This window comes from Podarcis tiliguerta, assembly GCF_965153285.1.
Source record: "Podarcis tiliguerta genome assembly, chromosome: 1".
NCBI lineage: Eukaryota > Metazoa > Chordata > Lepidosauria > Squamata > Lacertidae > Podarcis > Podarcis tiliguerta.
The window spans coordinates 82,088,150-82,112,157 of record NC_139534.1 but is presented as its reverse complement, the minus strand read 5'-3'; the positions used below and the strand labels follow the sequence as shown (position 1 = coordinate 82,112,157).

General features: G+C 39.4%; 1 protein-coding gene across 4 annotated transcripts in view; it reads left to right on the top strand.

Annotated features, from left to right (window-relative positions):
• The window catches only part of LRRC4C (leucine rich repeat containing 4C), a 591,735-nt gene that overhangs the window by 282,257 nt on the left and 285,470 nt on the right, over nt 1-24,008 (top strand). For all 4 annotated transcript variants that reach the window (XM_083432915.1, XM_083432913.1, XM_083432916.1 and 1 more), the window contains one exon: nt 23,799-23,969. The gene's annotated coding sequence lies outside the window, so the exon portion shown is untranslated. The remainder of the gene's footprint in view (nt 1-23,798; nt 23,970-24,008) is intronic.

The following is a 24,008-nucleotide window of genomic DNA, read 5'->3' as shown; positions in this document are numbered from 1 at the left end:
AGACTGTGATACTGAGCCATTAACTGAACCTGGCCATCTCTTTGATGGCTCCACATCCAGGAGTCTGAACAGACCTTGCTAAAAACTTGATTTGCATGAGCTGACTTTTACAAGGTGTGAGGAGCTCAGGATAACTTCACTGAATGCCTTCAGGACACATTTTTGTGATGAAGCTGGCATCAGGTTTGTACTAAGGTTCATGATGGAGAATATAATGTCATATTTAAGTTATGTCAACCTTCACTTATGCTGCAATCTACAAAGACAAACCGTAGAAATAAGTTCAGATTCACACACTCCTGTTCGCAAGCAAGACCTTTTACAAGTATACAGGCTATAGACTTGGTTTAGATCCTACTGACAGTGGTTTTTGGTGAATTTCTGTATTTATTAAAAGTATTTATTAAATCTTTATCCCATTGCTCTAGAGTTTTAATGTTTCAGACTAAGTTTTCAATCTGCAAAACACAAGTATGCCCCGTCAAACACAGCTGGAGATACTTCCAATCAAGCACGCATAGGATTGCACTATAAATCCAATAAGCCTTGTGTTTAACAAGCATTCCAATTAATTTCAACCAAAGTCCCAGGTTCCCTTTCACTTGAACTACAGCTGTTCATCAAGAGGGGTTAGATAACAAGTCAGCAAAGCAATTTCTTGCAAAAATCAAAAGAACTTGTGGAACAATTAATCTATCTACTGTGACCACAATGTTTAATTCTACAAAATGTGCAAAGAAACCATTTATACGACTGGGAATTAATGGTTTCTGTTTATTTACTTCACAAATTAAATATGTCAGGACAATTTTATTTTTTTATAATTGCATTGGAACTGAGTTTGGTGGGGAATCTGGAAAACAAAAATCATTATTGCCTTCCTGTTTGTCTGAGAGATTTGTATCCATAAAGACATCCAAACATAATAAAGAGATCAGCACCTTAATTTAGTGGTCCGTGATAATTACCCTATTTGAAAATGGTTCATCATTGGTAACATTCAGACTGCATATAGAACAGTTATCTGAAAGTATTAACTGTGACAGGTAGCAACCGTCTTTTAAAAGACACTATAACAGGATACAGAGAAGATTTGTGTTTGCATTTGTTCTGGAAGCTGAAACCAATTGCATTTTAGGTTTGGCAGGGCTTCTAATCTAGTCTTCAAATCTTGTACTACTTTAGTCTGTGGCTCTTTCACTCAATTACTCAAAGTTCTTTCAGAGCAAATTGTTTTGACTGTGTGTGGATTTGTTTTGCATTCCTTTGCCAAAAGGGAGGGAAATGTTTGAGGGCAAGTCCTTTCATTTCAGATAGTTTGCATCAGCTCTTAAGCACCGTGGATTTCCAGTGTTCACTTTTTGGTATTTGCTTTCAGGTGAGGATTTCCCCTCCCCTTTACAAGCACAGAGAATTCAATTCTCTGCTCACTTATATTTTGTGCTGATGGTCATTTTAATCTGCTTTCAGCAGAAACCACATGTTTGCAAGGTGCCTGATTGATTTTAAGAGATGGTTACATAAAGGCTTGTGTGCGTAAGCATTGGCAAACATCTAACAATATTTAATGGTGTGATGTGCTTCATAATAGAAAGGATCTTTCAAAATGCAATGTGGACCTTTTAGTTCAATAAAAGGAAACAGTTTATTTTAGTTAAGTATAGCCCATTAAAGCGACTTCATTTTCTTTGCCAGTACCCTTGCTTCTTATGACCCACATTGATTCCATTCTTTTCTTTCTTACAAGGATCCTTTTGTGCTAAGAGCATCATTAACAATGAAAGGCAATTTTGATAGCAACCAATGGGATTTTGTTTTATTTTTGTAGGAAAGAGACAACTTGTTTTGCCAAAGCTTAAAGTCGCTGAAATACTGTAGGTTTGACACAGGATCAGATGTGTTTTTTTGACTATTCTACTAATATTTGTGTGTGTGTGTGGCTAAGGAGTGGAATGGTATAAAAATGGGTGAAAAGATTTAATCTGAGAGCACAGAAAAGAAAATCAGTCTGCATTGGTGTTTTTTGCCATTATCACTGTTTTACTATTAGGATAAACATGTATAAAATAAAGCTGAGAACACTAAAAATGCAGATTGCAGTCTCATAGGAAGCCACATTTTTATTTTGTTCTTATTCCCATTTAAAAAGGTAAAGGTAAAGGTACCCCTGCCCGTACGGGCCAGTCTTGACAGACTCTAGGGTTGTGCGCCCATCTCACTCAAAGAGGCCGGGGGCCAGTGCTGTCCAAAGACACTTCCGGGTCACGTGGCCAGTGTGACATCGCTGCTCTGGCGAGCCAGAGCCGCACACGGAACGCCGTTTACCTTCCCGCTAGTAAGTGGTCCCTATTTATCTACTTGCCCCTGGGGGTGCTTTCGAACTGCTAGGTTGGCAGGCGCTGGAACCGAGCAATGGGAGCGCACCCCGCCGCGGGGATTCGAACCGCCGACCTTTCGATCAGCAAGCTCTAGGCGCTGAGGCTTTTACCCACAGTGCCACCTTATTCCCATTTACTAGTGTTCAAAATAAGATTCAGGGTCTAACCTTAGACAGCTAAATGAGATATGAAATATATGCACATTCTCCAAGCACCCCAAAGTTTGAGGCAGCCAAGGGAGTGGGCAAAAGCTGGCTTCTGCTAGCACTTCAGGGTGGTTGAATCAGGGTTCAAGATCATCAGCGGGAATTTTGGAGGGGAGTGGAATGGGGAGCAACAAAATCAAACACTGAAGCTGGCTAGTGTTTCACAAAAACTGAGAATTACTTTATCTCACAAGTTTTGTAAGAGGAGAGTATCAATAATATAAAGTAAGTACTCATGCAACAGTACAATTATTGCCACATTTGCTTATATGCAAGCCCAACTGCAGCCATATTGGGGTGTTAATGTTGTCAGGAGCATTCATCAACACAGAAGCAGGGAAGCAGCAAGTAGCTTTGCCCCTGGTGCTTTCTTGAAGTGTGTATCAGCCTGTAACAAGAGTTGCATGTATAAGGGCTCTATTGCTGGATGACCCTTAATGATGTGAGCACCTTGAATTGGCTCCTGAAATGCAAAACATAATATTTAGTGTAATAAGACCCATGCAAAAAAAATCACATCTTTATGTGTGTGTGTGTATTATCAAATTACCATTGTAACATAACTGGTTGTAGTTAGGGGAAACAAATGTGGAAAATGGAGTAAAAGGAAACCGACTTACAGCAGACCTTAGATGTGGTGTTTCCAAAGTTAGTTATATTACTCATTTTTTCTGGCTTCTCTTTCAAAGAGAGGAAGTGCGGGAGAGAAGTCCTTAAACCTAGAAACAGGACTGTAAGATAAGTTGTAATTTTACTGGAAAGATTTTATGGTACGGTTCCTAGTGAGTAGTTTAGTTCAGTCTCACATCCAAGCATGACCTGTTTGATACTACAGCAGTGTCTTTTTTTCTAATATGCTGACTCCAGCATTCAGCAGAGCAGGGAAATGATATCCATTGGAATCCACCCGGGTTTTCTTTCCTCTTACCTTCTTAGACACACAGAGATGTACAGAGAGAGTTATGAAAGCAAAGTGTGTTCTGAGCTCTGGTGTTATTTTAGAATTATTTGTTTTATTTATTGAATGTATTTATAAAGACTGAAGTTGGTGTTTTCCCAGTGGCTGGGCAAAGGGAATACAGCAGTTTCTCATTTCCTTGATAGTCAAGAGGCTAGTCTTAAATGCATATGTTCATACTAGAACTCATAAGATGTGTGCATACACATTGAATGCATGTTCCAATGTGTGAAATCTGGTCTCGTTAGCACTTTTGTGGTGATAATGGCAACATTGCATTTACTAACCCTTCTTTTATTACATTGTAAAGCAAGTTAGGGTCAAGTCAAGAAGATAACTTCGTCAATATGAGTCTTTTACAGTTCACCAAATGGCACACTTTCCCCTGATTTCCTGCTAGAAAACAATGAGTGAATTGTCTGTTATATATTCATTTGTATGCTGTTGAATAAAATATTTATGTCTCTCCAGAGACCCCATAAAGCAGGGACTTCTAACCTCCTGTGATCCTTTAAATATTCAGCAGCACTTATATCTAAAATGCCTTGTCTTTGTCCGCATAACAATATAAAATCTTTTCACATTTTATATCAGATAGATAGATGATAGATAGATTTTATATCTATCATCTATCTATCATCTATCTATCATCTATCATCTATATCTGTCTATCTATCATCTATCTATCTATCTATCATCTATATCTGTCTATCTATCATCTATCTATCTATCTATCTATCTATCTATCTATCTATCATCTATCTATCTATCATCTATATCTGTCTATCTATATCATCTATCTATCTATCTATCTATCTATCTATCTATCTATCTATCTATCATCATCTATCTATCATCTATCTATATCTATCTATCTATGATCATCTATTGATCTTCTGCCTAAGGTCACCTTTAGAAAATAAATTACTTATTAACCTACATATCTTATTTTTTAATCACCTTGAAAACACTGTGTAAGTTGACCTGTGCAAAGTTCTCTGTGAACTGTGAGCCAGCAAAACAGTATTAACTGATCTAGCATATTATGCAGATATTGTAAATGCTCAGCACTTGGTATATGAAAGTAGAATTGTTACTGAAATCTATGGTTCCTTGGCTCAGGCTACAGACATTGGCAACTTGTAATACTTGTTTAAAACACAAGGTGTTTTCCATTGTCCACATTTTTCTTTGGCTTTGATTTTTAAAAAATAAAATTATCAGCCTCATACCTGGCATTGCTTGGCAATTCTGTCAAACCTAAAACTCAGTGCAGTTTTGATATCATTGATTAAAATCACTGCAGTTTTGAAAGGTGCTGTCCTCTATCTTGATTCAAAATGTCCAGTTGCTTGGATGTCTCATCCAACTATGCCTTTGTAGTAGACAGCAAGTCTGTGATGTATTGTGAATTAAATCACAGATGGTAGCAATTTTATCTACGCCTTTTTTGGCCCCAGACCTTCCAGCATTTTTCTGAGGACATAGTTTCTTGCCATCCTGTGACATATTCTGGAGGTGATCCATTAGGTTGGCTGTAGAATACACTCTGTGCAATTTACTCCTACTGTATCTGTCCCTTATTTGCCATAGTCTTGTTGGTGTCCTTAGTTCCTCACCTCTTTCCTCGTTTTCTATTGGCCTACCTGCTATCATTAGTGACACATTCCTTAGGGCCAGAAATCCACAACAACCATCAAACCCCAGGAGGTGAAAGAAAGAAAGAAAGAAAGAAAGAAAGCTAGAGATAGACCCAATTTTTGTTCAGCCGCATTGAAAAGGAACATGCTCTTTCCGAAATTCGTACTGAAAAATTGAAGCCATACAGCCAAGGATAAAGAAGCAATTTAACACTTTTCTATTCATGCTGCTGTGGCCTGCTCCATGCTTCCTCCATCACACCTGCACCTGTGTGTGAGGCAGCAGAGGGTTGTGAGAAATTGTTTTTACGTGAGCGCCTGAACGCCTGAAGAACTAGAGTAGCAATAAATAAATAAATAAATGAGGCAAGCCTTTATTTATTTATTTTCCCTAGCAGGTTTCCCCCCATCATTCACACTAGCATATTTTGTCATTATATAGTTTTACTGATTTGGTGGTCATTTTTTCCCGGGGAGCCATCTTTCATGTTGAGCTGCTTACTAGGTTTTTAATTATCTTTTTTGCCTGCCTGACAGACTACTTCTTAATGCTGTCTGCCACCGCAGAACAAATTGAATTGAATAGGGCAGACTGGTGAAGGATTTTGAAGACTAGGACACAAATCCTAGCATGATTTCCTTCAAGGAAATTCATGTTTTTTGGGTTTATTGCAAAGAAGTATGAGGCTCGTGCTTCAGATGTGTACCAGAATATTTTCTAGTTCTTGATTTATCATGTGCTACTTTCCTAGAGCAAGTTGTGGCCATTAACTTCTCTGTCCATGAATAAAGTGACACAGCTGTGGATCCAGTTGCAATTATTGTTTAATATTGTTGAAGGAAGCATTGGGTTTGGCCTCTGTCCTCCCCCTCTATCTTCTTAGCTCAGTGTTCACCAGCATGAACTAGCAATATAGTTTAATACCATTTTAACTGACCTGAAATGTATCAGAAGATAATTGTCTGAAAACTTTTTTCTGAGAATGTTCTTTTCAAGCGTTCTGAAAAATGTTGAAGATTCCATCCCGTTCTACCACTGCCCCCTTCAAAGGCTCCAAGAGAGGGGCCCAGGTAAGAGGGAAGTTTAGGGACAGTCTGAGGTCAAGATAAATAGAGGTTCAAACAGGGGCTCAGGCAATAAGCAAGCTCTGGGGCTGTCCAAGACCCAGACCCAGACACCAGCTACATGAAACCATGCTGGCAGCAAGACATGGTTCTAGCACCTCTTACAGCCTCGCATTGAAGCTTTTGAACCAGAATCTTACCCTGGGGTGAGCTGTAGCCTCCTAGAAGTTTCTGCAGAAAGTTCTCGTCATGAGGAAGACCCTACTCCTGAGCAGCCCTTTACTCACATGGAGGCATCATCTGCACCAGAGCACTCCCCCTGATAGTGAGGGTCTTTGCCTCTTGAGATGCTATTGCTCCTAGGGTCTTGGAGGTTGTTCTACCTCTGCATGACATTGCACTTATAAAAATTTAGTAAAGGTAAAGGTACCCCTGCCCGTACGGGCCAGTCTTGACAGACTCTAGGGTTGTGCGCCCATCTCACTCAAAGAGGCCGGGGGCCAGCGCTGTCCGAAGACACTTCCGGGTCACGTGGCCAGCGTGACATCGCTGCTCTGGCAAGCCAAAGCCGCACACGGAAACATTGTTTACCTTCCCGCTAGTAAGCGGTCCCTATTTATCTACTTGCACCCGGGAGTGCTTTCGAACTGTTAGGTTGGCAGGCGATGGGACCGAACAACGGGAGCGCACCCCGCCACGGGGATTTGAACCGCCGACCTTTTGATCGGCAAGTCCTAGGCGCTGAGGCTTTTACCCACAGCACCACCCGCGTCCCAAATTTAGCCTACCAAATAATCAGTTGAATTTTTACTCAGGTTACAATGCTTGCATCTCTGGGAATGGAATCTTTACACCATAATTTTCTTACCATTGCATCTCTATAAATTCAACTAAATAGGTAAAGGTAAAGGACCCCTGGACAGTTAAGTCCAGCCAAAGGTGACTATGGGGTTGCGGCGCTCATCTCACTTTCAGGCTGAGGGAGCTGGCGTTTGTCCACAGACAACTTTCTGGGTCATGTAGCCAACATGACTAAACTGCTTCTGGCGCATGGAAGACAGTGACAAGTGCCAGAGCGCATGGAAAAATTGTTTACCTTTCCACCGCAGCGGGGTTGGAAGGTAAACTACTTGCACTGGCATGCTTTTGAACTGCTAGGTTGGCAGGAGATGGGACCGAGCAAGGGGAGCTCACCCTGTTGCGGGGATTCGAACCTCCAACCTTCTGATTGGCAAGCCCAAAGAGGCTCAGTGGTTTAGACCACAACTCAACTAAATAAACAAAATAGGACCACACAAATGTGAAATGACTGCTATGCAAACATGAACTTTGCAACAGCAGCTACAGCACATTATCACTCCTCCTTTTTTCCTTGACACAAAGGACATGTCACAACACTTTCTTGCATGAATATTTCTCTTTCAGAATAAGTGTCGAAAGATATGGGGAAAGGTAAATGGATCTTTCAACCTCTCTTCTGAGCTTTTCTTTTACATAGTGTGCCGTATAAATGCTACCCTACTGGGAAATAATCAAAGAATGTTAATATAATACTGTGGTTCAGGAAAGAAACATGACAGCAATACATTCCTGCAAATTGAATTTAATGAGCTTCTTAGCACTACACGAGTGACTCTTTGAAACACAAGCTATTCAATTTAGATCATTTTGATTATAATTAAATCATTTCACATTTATCACGGGGGCAAGTTGAATCTTAATTAATTAGACACTTGTATTGAAAGGTGATATCATTTCACTTTTGTGTGTCTCTGGTGTGGATGTGTGGATGTGTTGATCCCCACCCCACCCTGAGCAGCAGCTGGTGCTTTGATGCAGATGGATAGGGCATGTCCAGAACTACCAAACCATTAACACTTAAAGAAGTTGCCCAACCTATTTCCAACCATCATGACTGAGCTGAAGCCAGAAGCCACTGGATGGGGATAGTAGTGGGGAGGTGCTTGAGCCAGGAAATCATGTATTGGGACCTCTAGAGTCTCAACCAACAGATAATGCACACCCAAGAAAACAACCCCCTCCATACAAGGAGGAAATTGTGTGACAAGAAGTTGGGTGCTAGGCTTCAAGTAAGAGGACTGCTCAAGGTCTTCCACTCCTCAAGGAAAGGGAAAAGCTTTGTTGGAGCAAGCAGCTGCACGTGGTTCTCCCTTGTCCCCTTGTTCTTCTTGTCAGGGACAGCACAGGAAATTTTATGTGATAACAATGCATGCATATCCCCCAAACTTCATTTTCTTTCTTTATAGCTGGTAAGGACTTAGTAGCATAGAAATGGAAATGAGTGTCCTAGCACCTGAATGCCTGAGAGCAATAGAGCTTCCAGAAGATGAGCCAAGCCAGTGTCCCTTACATCTCCCAAATGTGATCAGAGCAATAACCTGACACCTGTTTATTTGACAATACTAAGAGACTCACCCATCAAATGACTATACAATCCCCTTGTCAGAAATTCTGGCACCTCTGCCCTTATTTATTTCGTGTGGAACATATTTTGCAATCGAGACGCCTAGCATTTGTTTTCTGACTTTGGTTTCCTAAATTTAGTTCGCTTGTGAGTGCAGTCTTGACAGTTTATTTGCCCCAGTTCCTCTTGGAGTTGAGTGCATGGTTTTGTGTCCTGTTACTCCATATTCCTGCCCAAAGGAAGCCAGACAAGGAAGCCTGTTGTAACCCCAGGCTGGGCATCTGTCTTTGCATCTGATTGCTATGTGCTTCTCAAAGGCTAGGTTATTGCCTGGGAACACTTGACCTTCCAGCATTTTCAATTTTATTTTAATCTGTCCTGTTGCGGATTCCCCCTGCTCTTTTTCAATTTCCCCTGTTCTATTTTAATTAACAACTTGAACAGCATTTTTGTAAGTGCCATGTAATGTTTATTTTGCAAGGACAGTTCCTTGAGCATCATTCAGTATGGCAGCACCTACACTTGGGACCAGCCTGACCACTGATATTTACGCAGGTACCTTCACTGTATTGTTTTTACTATATAAAAATAAAAATCTGTTTAGGCAAACCTATCAAAACACACAAATTTAACATATGTTTAATATGTAATTTTATAATGTATATTTAATGATGAAAATATTTAAGCTATTTTTTTATTTTTAAAAATGTACGATTTTACTGGTAATTTTATGTATGTTTTATATTTTATGCAGTTTAAGAGGTTTTTTATGATTAATCACATATAAATCCTGTTAACTAAATTAATAGAAACATAGGAGTTCTAACCCAAAGTAAGTGTTGGGGTTTGGAAAAACCAAAAAAGGTGAGGTGAACAAGGTATAAGTTAAGGGTAGGCAAGGGTTTCAGGATTCATTTTTAATTTTTTTAAATTTTAAATGCAAAATTACAACAAAAACTACAAACATAAAATCCAAAAAAAAAACCCCACACCAAAGCAAAACAAACAAAAACCAACACCTACAAAGAAAACCATGCCATCATAATAATCTTCACGTACATATACACATATTGAGTTCCTTCCTCTGTTTTGAGACCTCAAAGTTTTTAATTTTTCTGAATTGTGTCTAATGTAAATTACAGTGGTACCTCGGGTTACATACGCTTCAGGTTACATACGCTTCAGATTACAGACTCCGCTAACCCAGAAATAGTGCTTCAAGTTAAGAACTTTGCTTCAGAATGAGAACAGAAATCATGCTCCGGCGGCCCGGCGGCAGTGGGAAGCCCCATTAACTAAAGTGGTGTTTCAGGTTAAGAACAGTTTCAGGTTAAGTACGGACCTCCAGAAAGAATTAAGTACTGAACCCGAGGTACCTCTGTACCTCTATCTTTATACCTTTTGCACCGTTTGCTTTAAAAGGGTTTCAGGATTCAGTAGCACCCTGGACAGCTCAGTGCAGGGCTCAGGTTGCTGTTTCCATGAGAGCAGAGCTCAAATGCCACTTCAGCAACAAGTCAACCTCATACTGAGCCTCAAGTGGCAGCAGCAGTTCTATCTGCCTTCTGTGACAGGAGTCTCTTCATTTTGTGGGACTTAGCTGGCATTAGCAATTGTCAGCTCTGGCAGAGCAGAGGAGATTGTGGTTCCATCAGGGCTTCTGAGCAAGAGGTGGGCCAGAGAGATAGCACAATGGGTTCCCTTTTCCTAAGTCCTTCTGAGTTAATAGGGGCATTGGGGGCTGAAGGCCATTCTCTCTCCTGCTCTCAATTCCTTGCCTCATCTCCTAATGATGGAAAGTCCAGCTTCAGATTCATGACAGAAAAATTAACAAATCCTCCCTCTCTCCTTCTTCCTCATGTTTATCCTCTTCTTTCTTTTCCCCCAGCTCATGGTCTGCATCCTGTTTTCATTCCATCATCTCTTTTGGAACTGCCTTCAAATTCTTATCTTGGAGTGAACTGTTCCTAAATAGATGCTTCTTTTGTCTTTCTATTAATAAACATGTTTTACTTAGTGAAGGGCCAAAACTTAAGAAAATAACTATTCCCTTCCCAGAAACTTTATGACGACACTCTACTATCAAGGCAGCAACAATACTTCGGAACTTCCTCCCCTTGAGCTGAAGCAGGCATCTTCACTGTACTGTTTTCGGTGCCTACTAAAAACATTCCTGTTTAGACTAGCCTATCCAGATGTTTAGAAACTTGAGGTAATGCTAACCTGTTTCAGTATTTTAACTTTTGTATGCTTTAATTTTTTTGTATTTTTTTCTTGATTTTACTTTTTTATGTTTTATAAATCGCTTTGAGGTTGTTGTTGTTGTTGTTTTTACCATCAAGCAGTGTACAAATTTTATGAAATGAATAAATAATATATAAGAAAATCTAAACCCAGAGGTCCTAAGGTTTGCGTGTGAACTCCTGCTCATTTAGCTAATGTACTGCCAGCAAGCTGTTGTTAATTTAGGTTAATGTACTACTTTCTGAGTCAGCTTTACCAGACGCATAACAATCAGTCCTTTGGAAGGAATAAATCCAGGGGCTGTGGAGTAAAGTACTTCTTCTGATGCCAGATTAATTCCCCAATCACTCATATTTATAAAAAAGAATAAGAATCAGGTTCAGATGTATGTCAGATACAACTGCCCCTGATCAATATGGTAACAACTGTGCCCTCTTCTATTGCTTCATTGGGATTGGAAGCTGTTCTGCACATTATACTTGAAATGGGAAATATTCCCTTCTTAATTTCCAGTGAGTACACATATATATCCTGGACCAATTCTGAATCTAGCCAGGAATAGTTTGCCTGTTACTTGTACTAGTTGGTTGTTGGACTGTATTACTTCAAACTAAAGTGTGGGGGTAGGGGTACAATTTTACAGCAAAAAACAAGCGCTTCCCTGCATATAGTAATAAGTGATATGGCTGTAAATAAAACTAGTACATAAGAGAGTAGTCTAGCATGTCAGAATTTAATCCATCACACACCATTTCAAATTGCAGTCCAGAACTCTACAATTTTCGGATGATAACCAATATTGTGAAGGTGGATTCTCCATAGCTCCTTCCTCTCCTACAGACTGTTACCCCACACCAGACCTGCCCCAGAAGGTCTCCCAAGTGTTCAAAGCTGATTTGGTGAATGTACAAGAGGCTGCAGGAAGAGTAAGTCATGACTTACAGGAAGAGTAAGTCATGTTGCACAAGCAGAAGTCTGTTCTGCTAGCAGACAGGTGCAGTTGGATCTCAGCCTCTGTCTGCTATCTCATTCTGCACAATGTGTTGCCCTCAATCCAACACAAATTTAAGGTTACTTGAATCCATTCATTTTGTTGGGTTTAAGCCTGTATAATTTTGTTTTGGGTGCCTCATTATGTTTAAAGACGTTAAGATTTCCCTTAAAGCAACTTTGTTCTATATCAGTTTACTGGAAAGATGATGGTATGCAAGGCTGAGTAGTGGAAAGACATTTCAGTTAATACTTCAACCAGCAAAGGTAATTGTGTAGATTCCCCCAACCCCAGTCATAAAATGCGTAGATATCAGCAATTTACCCTGCACAGTACAGATTTGGAAGAAGCTCAAAGTGTTTGGAATTGCTACATTGGCACTAACTACAGAAATGTAATCATATAACCAGTCATGACACAGTGGGCTTTCTGGCGCTAACATCTCACTTTTTCTGCAGCAGAATGCAAAGTCTGTCATCCTGTCATTCTATTTCACCATCTCATATTTTTCCTCTTGCCTCCCTTGACCTGGAGAAATTGCTCTTCACCCTTCTCTTTTCCCCCTCCCCTACCGACACACAGTGTTGAGATTCAGCAACTGACTGAACTGGCTCTCTTGAGAGTCAGCGTAGGATAATGCCTTCTAAGAATCTCATTCCAAATCTTTTTTGAGGGAGAGAGAGAGTGAGTTGATTTAATAGTCTAGTGCACACCTGTTTGCTGAAACATCATCACAGCAACTGAGTTTATATATTTAATCAACAAAGTAAGCACACGTACCACATGAGGAAGGCCGGCAGGGAGAACAGATATGTGAGAGCATAATCCATTGGTGTGTGCTTTATTCCTGTGCTTGGTTTTCCCCAGAAGCTAACTGCGTGAAAGATTGTTATTTCTTTATTCTAGAAGCATCTAAAAATGGAACCCACATTTTAAGGAAGGAATGAAGCTAACTCTATACTAAAAAGCAAGGCAGAAATACTCGGAAATGAATACAAGCTGTGCTTTGGGAGTCAGTCACAAAAATGTAGCATTTATCTGAGATCTTAAATATGAGTTTGTTTGCCTCATGTGTGTTTTGCTGGAATTAGGATGGACACTCTGCACATGCCCCAACATCAACAAAGTCAACATTTAGGAAATAAGGTAACAATGCCAATCCACATTTTAAAAGCTTGATTGGGATAGGAATGCTCTTGAAATTGCACTGCGCTTCAGGTTTGCATTTCAATGAAATTCAGTTCTTTCTCCAACAAAGTGGTCCAACAGATCAGGAGTTCTAAGACCAAATGCCTACGTACGTATATGGCATCATGTAGACCTACTGGATCCCCCAAATAGGAAATAATCCAGAAAATGGGCCGTGTAGACTGAAAAGCTGACTACCAGCAGGGACATGAAGGCTGCAAATGACAATGCGGACCCATAGAATAGGATTGGGAACCTGGGCCCAATCAGATGGTGTTGCACCAAAGCTCTCTTAAACCTTGACCATTACTGGCTGTGGCTAAAGGAGTTCACAACTGGAGGGCCACTAGCTGTCGAAGGCTGCCAAAAGGAGTGCTTAGCTCATGTAATCTTGTCCCTTTGAAGCAAGTCAGCGGTTCCTAAGGTTTTTTGATCTCACGTTTTCCCATTTGTTCTGAGCTCGGTGAGAGACATGGCGGTTTTCACTACTGACAAAAGTATTTGTGAGCATCATATCTCCCCCATTCTACATGGCATGGATACACAGACCACATAATATCTTTCTACGTTCCATTTTAGCAGTTTGTCATGTAACCAGTGACAAGAAAAAAAATGCATGAAGTTTAACAGCGCCCACACAATGTGCATGTTCATCGTTATTTCCATCTCTAACAGCTCCCATTAGTAATGCTAAGGGTGATGAAGAATGACTTGCTGTGGGAGTTATTCAAGTAAATAAAAGTACTAGCTGGAGTAATGGCATATGGCAAGATTCCATCTTTGCATCTATTTTGAGAATCTTTTAAGAATATTTACATTTTAATGTGTTTGGAGTAGGAATCTCCAGTCATATTTCTTCATTATCTTTCTGCACCAAAAGTTCTAAACTAAATCCCTTTCATTACCATTTTTACTATTATTTTTCTTTTTTAAGGAGGAGCTGTGAGGCTCAAAATGAAAGTTGTTCCTTTAGTTCTGTTATTTTGTAAAAGCTCTCCTTTTTAGCACAAACACATACACAACCAATATGTCTAGGTTTTATTCTTTCTGTGTGATATAAGCCCTACACCACACAGAGGAAATGTAGATTGTCAATGACAGTACTGGAATTCCCAATTTAATGTTTGCTGCCAACTTGCAAAGTAACAGTACAAGAAGTGGTTACAGGGGAAAAGGCATCTCTAGCAACCACTGTAAATATCAGTAACTTGGACCAGGCCTTTCAGTGGGGCTTCTCCTTCTCTGTGGAACAGCATAGCTGTCAAGATACAACAGGCACCCACTATCTGTACTTTCCAGAAACAATGGAAGACATTTTTGTTCTGACATTCTTTCTCAGCTGAGAAAAATGGTCTCTGTCGTGGATGTCCAGTGTGGTGTTTGCATTTAACTGCTATTTATTTTTATTTTCAATAGTTTTTTTCTTTGTTTTTTCATCAGAAAATAACAAAAAGAGAAAGAGAGAATGAGTTGTTCTCATGAAAATTCACCAGGATTTTACTGCTAATTTCTCCTAATATACACAAGTTTGTATGCAATTTCGTATGCAATTTTGGCAAAGCAGCTTTCCCAAATATATGCAGTTTTACATATACGTGTACACATAATTGGACTACATAACTATATTGCAAAGTACAGAGCAATGGGTGGCTGTGTTTTGGTTCTCATATTGTGCAAATTAGGTTCACCTTTAAATGCAAACTGAATCAAATTCCTCTCCCATTCCTAGTAGGGCTTTTGTTTTCTTCACCTTGCAGAAGATAAGGACTTGCTAAGTATAGATTCCACCCCATGCAGGGAGAAGGAATTGGAGAAATTAACCCAAAGCAGTGGAAAATAGGGGGGCATTAACCCCAATAAACTAGGGAAAGTAAGGACCTGCTGTTTGGCAAAATATCTCAGATCTAAATCAACAGTGACACAGTCCATAAACTACTGATTCCCTCTTCCCTAGCCAACATCCCCTCCTGACTTAAATGCATCCAGAACCCCTACAGGATTGTGCCTTATTTCCCAGGAGGTGGTATTTCCATTACTGTTTTTAATTAATGGGAATTTCTAAGCACAACTGAGTTCAGGCAAACAGAAAGGAGTACTCAAAGCACTGCAATTAGATACCAAGGCATCCTGTTGGGACTATTCTATCAGTTGGTGATTCTTATGTCTGATGGGTTGGGGTTGGGAATAATGGCCAGAGGAACTAGCGAGAACCAGTGCTATTCTCTATCCCATATTTCAAAGGACAGCAGCCATGGTGAATGGAAGAGAGCAGATGATTCATTTTCTTTCCAACTCCACTGCTCTGCCCACTTGGTGTAGAGATTGAATGTCTCCTATGAGCTTGTCAACAAAGCTATTATTCCACTCATTGGTCAATATATGTTCATTTTCTGCTGACTGCCCTGGGAATCGATGCATTGTATGCTGATCTTTTCCTTGAGTTCATTTTCCTCGAGACGCTAATGTCTAATCCTCTGTTCATCTGCATCATGCAAACGTCCTGATTATGTGGCTTTCCAACTGCTGAAATAATAATTCTCTTCAGTGGAGACTCAAGGACAAAAGGAGGTGATAAAAATTTATCTGTGTCTTTGTGAACCTCTTAATTGAAGCAAGCAACACTGCAGTTTCATCTCACCCATCTCTAGTTCACCATTTTCTTCTTTCTCCCCCTTTCTAACTTGAATTTTACAGGGGTGTGTGAAATTGTTCTGGATACAACAGCGTAAAACATAAACAAAGATGTGATTAAAAAGATGCCAAATAGAATTTAGAAGCTAAATATTCCTTTTAAAAAGGCATTAGGCAAATGCTTGCATCTTGATTACCCCACTTCCTCCAAGAATACAATTTATATACTAGTACAGTCAAGTCAGAAACAAAGCAGTGAAAACAGATCATTTTACAGTGGATAAATGACCCGGTATATCTCTGGCTTGGAGTGTTAACATTGATATAGAAGATAAATGGGAAACAATTTTTCAAAAAAAAGAAGAAGTAATTTTTCTACTTCATTACTCAAGTCATCCAATCTTGTTTCCTTAACTTGCTTGTGATTGTAAGATCCCAAGATCTTTGATGCTATGAGCAATAGACAGTTGGTAAATTGGACTTTCTTAGAAACCGAATAATCTTTGATTTATCAGCAGCAAGCTAGTGCCTAACTTAGACCTTCCAAAGCTGCAAATGGAACCTCTTTCCACCTCCACTGAGAAGAATTAGCAAAGAGGCAAACAGAAGATCATGACAAAGAATTCACTGAATGTTGTCAAATACAGAGAGAGATGTATCAGTTGTTTTCACAGCCATGCAAACAATTACCAGATACCCTTTTATACTTTCTAGTTTTTATTTCTATTTATTAAAATGCAAAATTAACTATAGAATAAAATCATATCAAAAAACAGGTTTGAAATAGTTTAACAGATGCAGAAAGGGGGGGGGGCAGAGACATCAGTAATACATTCCTGACTTTGGATATAATTCTAACAAGTCTATAAAAACAGAAATACAAAAGACTTGGATATCCTTTATTTTCCAGGGGCATCAGTTGGATTTCCAATAGACCATAGTTTCTAAAGCTCTGCACATATTTCTTTTTTATTGTATTAGCCGCAGCCATTTATAGGAGATGGGGGATTGGTTATTGTTTTTATTGGGTTTTATAAACAAGAATAATGTTATACAAATAAGCATACTAAGTTTTCTCATGTCATTTCTTTATCACAAAAATAGCATAATAAATGTGGGAAAATATCTACAACATATGTTTCATTATTAGTGGTCAATGTATAAGTTCTTGGTTGTGGGGATTGCTTATATTCTGAATTATTAACATAAACAGAAAGATAATACCAAACAGAATTTTCCCCCTAGAGTTTCTCAGAGATCCTTTTGAAAATGTGTTTAATCTGGATTGGAATAGTGCACAACAGTGACTGGACCACATGCTTTTAGTATTGTGGCACCAGTTCTGTGGAATTCTCTTCCTTTAACACAAGGTTGCTCTAATCGCCAATGGTTACAGTTGCCACCTTTTAATTTTGACCGGTGTCAGTCACCTGTCCAGGTTGGTCCACAGGGGGTGAGATAAGAATCCGACCTGCCAGCAGGATTCAAATCCTTACACCAATTCTGGCAGATCAACTGCTAGTTAAATTAACAAGGCACATGGAGCAGGAATCTCATGTGGTCTGAACTATGGCAGGGTTGATGGTACCCTGTGATCCAAAACTGGGAGGGATGTGTAGTGACCACAAGGTTAATCTTGTATCTCTGTTGTTTAGAAGCAGCCCAATATGTTTCAGATCCATTCGCTGTCAAAATCTGATGTGTGAAGGCTGAAGCTGTGTTTTGCCCTCATTGACTATAATGGAGAATCTTAAAAAAAGAAAAGAAAAAGTACTGTATCTGTTTTCCTTTTCGTGTAAGTGGATGAAGTTTGCAGGCAGAGTTGACTAACCCTGCTGAGTTCCAGGCAGATCCATCCAGAAGTTTTCATCTGGAATGAAGAGAGGTAGAATGAAGTATTATTCATAGATCTTCAATCTCCTCTTAGGAAACCAAACAATCGGGGGGAATATGCCTTGCCCTCATGGCCAAAACATGAGAAAAGTGACAACCCATGAGGAGAGCAATTCTATTTATTTATTTCATCATCCCTCCCCTAAATCACTGTGATTGGATTGCATTGGCTGGGGGACAATTCACTTTGATTACACTGTCATAACTTCTCAACCAGCTCCCCCCTCCCCGCCCTTTCCCCTTTTCTATCCCAAGTTCCCCCATCAGCTTGGTTTCATTTCTTGGAAAAGATGGGAAGTGTTTCTGCATTTAAATTACTTGGAAAAACAGAGGCAACAGAGCTACTCAGAAGCTGTTGGCATTCCTGACCTTTCCTTAAATACCTTGCTAACAGCAAGATCCCGTTCAGGAATTTGAGTCTGTCCCAAATCACCCTAATTTTGCCTTTTTATTTGGGGTACAAACAGATCCAATGCACATCCCTACTAAATCACAGAATTATAGAATTGTAGAGTTGGAGGGGACTCTGAGAGTCATCTATTCCCACCCTCTGCTGTGCAGGAAAATCTGTTCTATGGAAGCACAATTGCTGGATTGGAACCAAATCTATTTTCATTTGTTATGTAGATAAGCCATTTGTTGAGGATGCTATATAGGCATCATAACAACATCTGGTGGAAGCAGCACTAGGTGGCTGCCTTATGTTCCAGAAAATATGCAAACTAAGTTTGGTTCATCGAACAGATATTAACTGACAAGAGTTATTTGCAGCTAAACAGCAGGATTATGAGGATGGTAAAAGTAATAGTGGTACTGTTGCATGTTTCTTGTCCAAATCTATTTTATAAAATTTCAGTTGCTTGTTCTTTATATTCCTGGGAATCATCTGTAGAGCTAACTCCATATTTCTGTGGATCTGCAGGTGCCTGAGGGAGTTCCCCTTTCTCTTAAACTTGCCTCTAGGTGGGTGCAAGTGTCCTCCACTTGGGTCACACTTCCATCTCCCCTCATTAAAAGACAGGTCCCACCCCTGTCCCCAACAGCACTTCAGGCAATTCTGTCCATTCAAGCTGTGCAGTTGTGACGAAATCGGACATGGCAGTCACAGGAGAAGATGAAGCCAACAGAACGAAGAAGGGAGCAAGCAGTGTGGTGAGCAGTGGCAGCTCCCTGAGTGTTTAAAACACCGCCATCCTCCTGCCTATTCCTGTCCATTACTCGATCAGCAGGCCAAATGGAGAAAGGTGGTCCTGCTTGAGCATCAGAAAGAGTGCACAAACCTCCTAGAATGGTGGATGGAAGGAATAATTGGGGAGTCACCATAACTCAGTGGTAGAGCATCTGCTTTGCATGCAGAAGGCCCCAGGTTCAGTCCCAGTCCTCTCCAAGTAGGGTTGTGAATGATCCCTGCCTGAAACTCTGGAGAGCTGCTGCCACTCAGTGTAGGCAATACTGAATTAGATGGACTGAAAGTCTAACTTGGTATAAGACAGCTTCCTATTCTGCAATAGATTTGCGTGGTCAAATGAACATCTGGAAAGGAGTACAGAGAAACACCTAAGGAAATAAATCTGTTCAGGTGTAGATAAGTTTGTTGTACGTGACAATTGGTTTTGTAGGATATGCTCCTTCATGTATATATGTTTAAAAACAACATGTTCTACAACACTGCTGTTAAATTGTAGTAATAAAGCAAAAACACAAAGCCCAAAAACACTTTCATATTTCCTATTGGTACAATAAAATAAAGCATATGTAAAATAAGTAGCACTTGTATAAGTAATATCCATAGCAATGGCATAAACTACACAGAAGAAGAACTGAGCAATGAGTGGTACACAGATATTTAATATGTACATATTTCTAGTCATTTTCTAGGCAATAGAAAAATATGCATATGAATCCAGGCAATAACTATTGGGACTTGACATCTATTATGTATTATAAATTTAACAGAGGTTGGGGGGAGTTTCTTTTCTTTTCAAAAATATGTATTTTGCAGAGCTTAGACTCTTATGACTGCCTGTGGCATTGTAGACTGTTGTGGCCATATATTTCTGACATTAAGAAATAGGGGTAGGGCTATTTAGTTTTTGTGTAATTTAGTAAAATCATTGCCATAATAGTGCTTCTTCCTTTGTTGCTTCAAGTCATTATGGAATTCAAAGAATAGGAGGTGTATATAAATATAAAAATACGTTATTAAATTAAAAGGAGTATTTTATTTTATTTTATTCACAGAAACTGAGAGTCCCAGGTGGAGACTTTGAAAGGGTTAGGCAGAAATATCTAGATTTCTGATATATTCCTGGTCTCCCAGCAATGTATTGGGTCACATTCAGTTTAGCCTTCATTCTATTAGAAAAAAGGATATTTGAAATTAGATTACCAATAGTTACCTGAGGTTATCCCAATCAGCAGTTTGAAGTTGTTGTGCTCAGCATTTGAGAGGAAAGAATGTGCAGTTTTGTTTTCTGAAACATGGTAATAATCGCAGTTGTTAGAGCAGGCAAAAAGACGAGTCTTGGCAAAATTCATTTTGAGGCATCAAAATTTATAAAGCAGAAAATAGAAGCTGGTGATGGATGACATCCTTTCGTCAACCTGACAAGTAATGCAGCCCAATCAGAATCTAAAATGTGAGGGCCACAAAACAAGCTGAAATGATTGGGTGGGGGCAAGCACACCTGATTGAAACATAATAGAGGATGAGGTTTTGTTTTGTTGTTTTTCAAATGAACAAACATGTATGTGATGCAGATGGATCCCACCTCCTTTAAAAGGTTGCTATACCAGAAAGGTGGGAACATCATAACCAGGATCAGTGTTCACAGAAAGTTGGGACGGGAGGATTTGACTATCAAACATCTGTATTCAGTGAGGGATTTTTTTTCTCCCCATCTACATATGAATCAAAATACTTTAACCTGCTAAAAACATTTTTCCTTTCCTTTCGAGACTGAATGTGTGTTTAATCAAAGCAAACAAAACCTGCATAATCTAGCCACATTTCATTGTCCAAATGTTCATCTGTTAAACTATCACTTTCATGGAAGTGATGTTGCATGTAGGGTTGGGGAAGAATCCAGTTTTCTCTATATTTTGGAGCAAACCTTCCAATTTTGCCCCTCATGCATGGATCTGATAAGATGCAGACCCTTCATATGGGAAGAAAGATGGCCGCTCCCATATACCTATGTGGGCCACCATCTTTTTTCCGTAGAATGTCCCTGGTAGCCTTACAAGGATAGAATTTGTTCACATGTATGCACTTCCATGAGGACTTGCTAATATATCTTCAGTCTAGATAAGTATCTGAAATGATCCACTGATGGACTACAGTCTTCCCAATAAACATTTCGCCCCTGCTATTAAGTGGGGAGTCCAAAATATGGTCATTTTTAATCTTATCCACTTATTCTGGTTCCCTATTGGTCAGAAAAAAAGATTTGGGAGCACTGTGTTTTGATCCAAATAGCGTACCACCCTGTCCTATCATATTGTCATCTTGAAAATGAAAGACAAGGACAAATATCATCTGGGTAGTAGTTTTTAATAGCTTTCTGAAGAATAGAAATATCTGATCTTGCCTGGGAATGGATCATTTCTTGTCCTCCGTTGTGTGCATTTCCAGAGACAATATGTAACCTCCTTGCAGAAAATGAAATACAGTGATGGCTGGTACAAGTAATAAAAGATATGAAATTCATTTGAGGTTTAATAAAACAATATTGAGAGATTGAAAATACTGTCCTGAACTCTTCTGACATAGTGGCTTCCATAGCTTCCATTAAACATAATATATGCTTGAGGATTATTTTCTAATACCATTCAATGTATTTACTTTTTAAAAAAGAAGAAAAAAAGGATTTGAAATATATTTGAAATTACTGAAAGTTTTGGAATTTTTAATTATCAGTGCAGTTGTCTTTTAAATTAATCCCTACAGAAAGAAACTGGCTTTGATGATTCTTTTTTCTGTCCACAGTTTGAGAAGGATGGTAGCTCAGATTTACCATAGGTTTAACTTGATAAAATCAATTTATGAAACTGTTCATCAGACTGTCTACTCAGAAGATTGACAAGCATTAATGGTTTGTGTTTGAAAAAGAAAAAGGTGGATACAGCTAGATTACATAAATCTGAAGGAGATATGCCTGCCCATACCTTCAATGAGATAGGTTGCAAAAATATACAAGGGTGGTATCATATATGCTATTCATGATCCAACCTTCTGTGCATTCATTGGAAGGTCTGAACAGATCCATTCATATGTAAATGCACTTCCATATGGCCAGGATCCTTGCAGAAAGCAAGCTGTAAACCAGGCATAGGCAAACTCGGCCCTCCAGAAGTTTTGAGACTACAATTCCCATCATCTCTGACCACTGGTCCTGTTAGCTAGGGATCATGGGAGTTGTAGTCCCAAAACATCTGGAGGGCCAAGTTTGCCTACGCCTGCTGTAAACAGAGTCCTTTTTGCATAGTTTTATGTACACCAGGCTCTGTTCAAAGTCTTGGGATGAGAGTGTACTACAGGGTGTGCCTCAAGAACTAAAGCAAGGCCTCTTCTGGCAGATTCAGGGCTTGTCTGAGTTTAAGTGGTATCTCTTCACAATAACCCTGAACTGAAATGGAAGCTCCAAAGTGGCTTGCAGCACTTCAGAAATTCAGATTGTTTAAAATGAAAAATGTGCAGAATATTTCTCCCCAAACTTGTCATATAAGAAAAACACCAACTTGGAGAGATGAGGGAGAGCAAAAGCTCTTGTGGGACTGACTGACAGATCTAGCTTCCAGTGAGAAGGAAGGGTTTTACCAGGGCTCTCGAATCACAGTACTATGGTGGCAGGGGTATTGATGTAATGTTATCACTTGGTTATTGTTGGTTGGATATTCACCACTAGTTCTGCTAGTGCTGCTTGCTTGGAAAATGCTGAATATTCAAATCCATTTGCCTCTGTGCCACATATCCACTCCTGTGAAAACATTTTTACACTTAGTTTCTGTGACCTTTGGTACCAATTAAGCAGAATACAAGCCTGAAACATCTCCCCCATTCACCATAACTTCTTAGCCACTGCTTCTATCCTTCTGAGTCTTTTTCCACATTATTTTCCCAGCGCAGCAAATTTACTCCCCAAAATTCAGTTTTAAAGGTACATAGTAAAAACATCAACCCTAGACTGATTTGCCTGCAGTTTTATAGTAGGTGTACCTTTATAAGCATAAAATTGTAGAGATGGTCTAATTATGCAAGGTGGTTACATATTGTCTCTGGAAATGCACACAACAGAGGACAAGAAATGATCCATTCTGTCGGGAGCTGCCCAGAGTGGCTGGGGAAGTCCAGTCAGATGGGGTATAAATAATAAATTGTTATTATTATTACAGTGGTACCTTGGGTTACATACACTTCAGGTTACATAGGCTTCAGGTTACAGATTCCGCTAACCCAAAAATAGTACTTCAGGTTAAGAACTTTGCTTCAGGATGAGAACAGAAATTGTGCTCCAGTGGCGCAACGGCAGCAGGAGGCCCCATTAGCTAAAGTGGTGCCTCAGGTTAAGAACAGTTTCAGGTTAAGAACGGACCTCCAGAATGAATTAAGTACTTAACCTGGGGTACCACTGTATTATCCATTCCCAGGATCTTGTTGCTTTAAAGTAGGGTTGTATTTTTTCCTTAATTTTAATTTTTTATGTATGCAAAACCGCTTTGAGGTTTCTTACAATCAAGCAGTGCATAAATTTTATGAAGGGGGATACACTTTTGAGTTACCTGGTCGTTTCTGAGGTATTGCCCGCATCCACAGGCACTGCTGTGCACTCATAGATAACAGTGAGAAATAATTTTTTGCTCCCACTCAGTTGCACTCATGACCAGTTACTGGCAGGTTGTGCCTAACAAACTGCTTCACTGATTGCTGCTGAATATTCTGTTTTCGATATTTCTTTTCATCATTGAACAGAAATACGTGCAGTTCCACCAGAAAACCCCATCATCATCTTTTCTTAAATTTAAGAAGAGTTTATGTTTTTGACAACTGTACCAATCTATTATTGTTTTGGGGCTATTTTTGTGGAGAAAATGTGAAGCATTTGAAACGTTTTAGTATTTTTAAAGACTGTTTATATAGAATGAATGAATTATTTCAATGTCAATATTTTCCTACCCAGGTCCAAGTGAAAAGAAAAACAGTGGGGAAGGGTCAGAGGGAAGAACAAAAGCAAATTGCCCTCTTCAATCTGTTGATGAGGAGACATACAGAGTAAGAGAAAACAAACAAACCAGCAAATGGACTCCATTTTGGAAATTTGGGATGTTTTCCAATGAAGAATCCTGCACAGGTAATCAGTTATTTATTTCTTTTTTCATTTCAAGTTCCG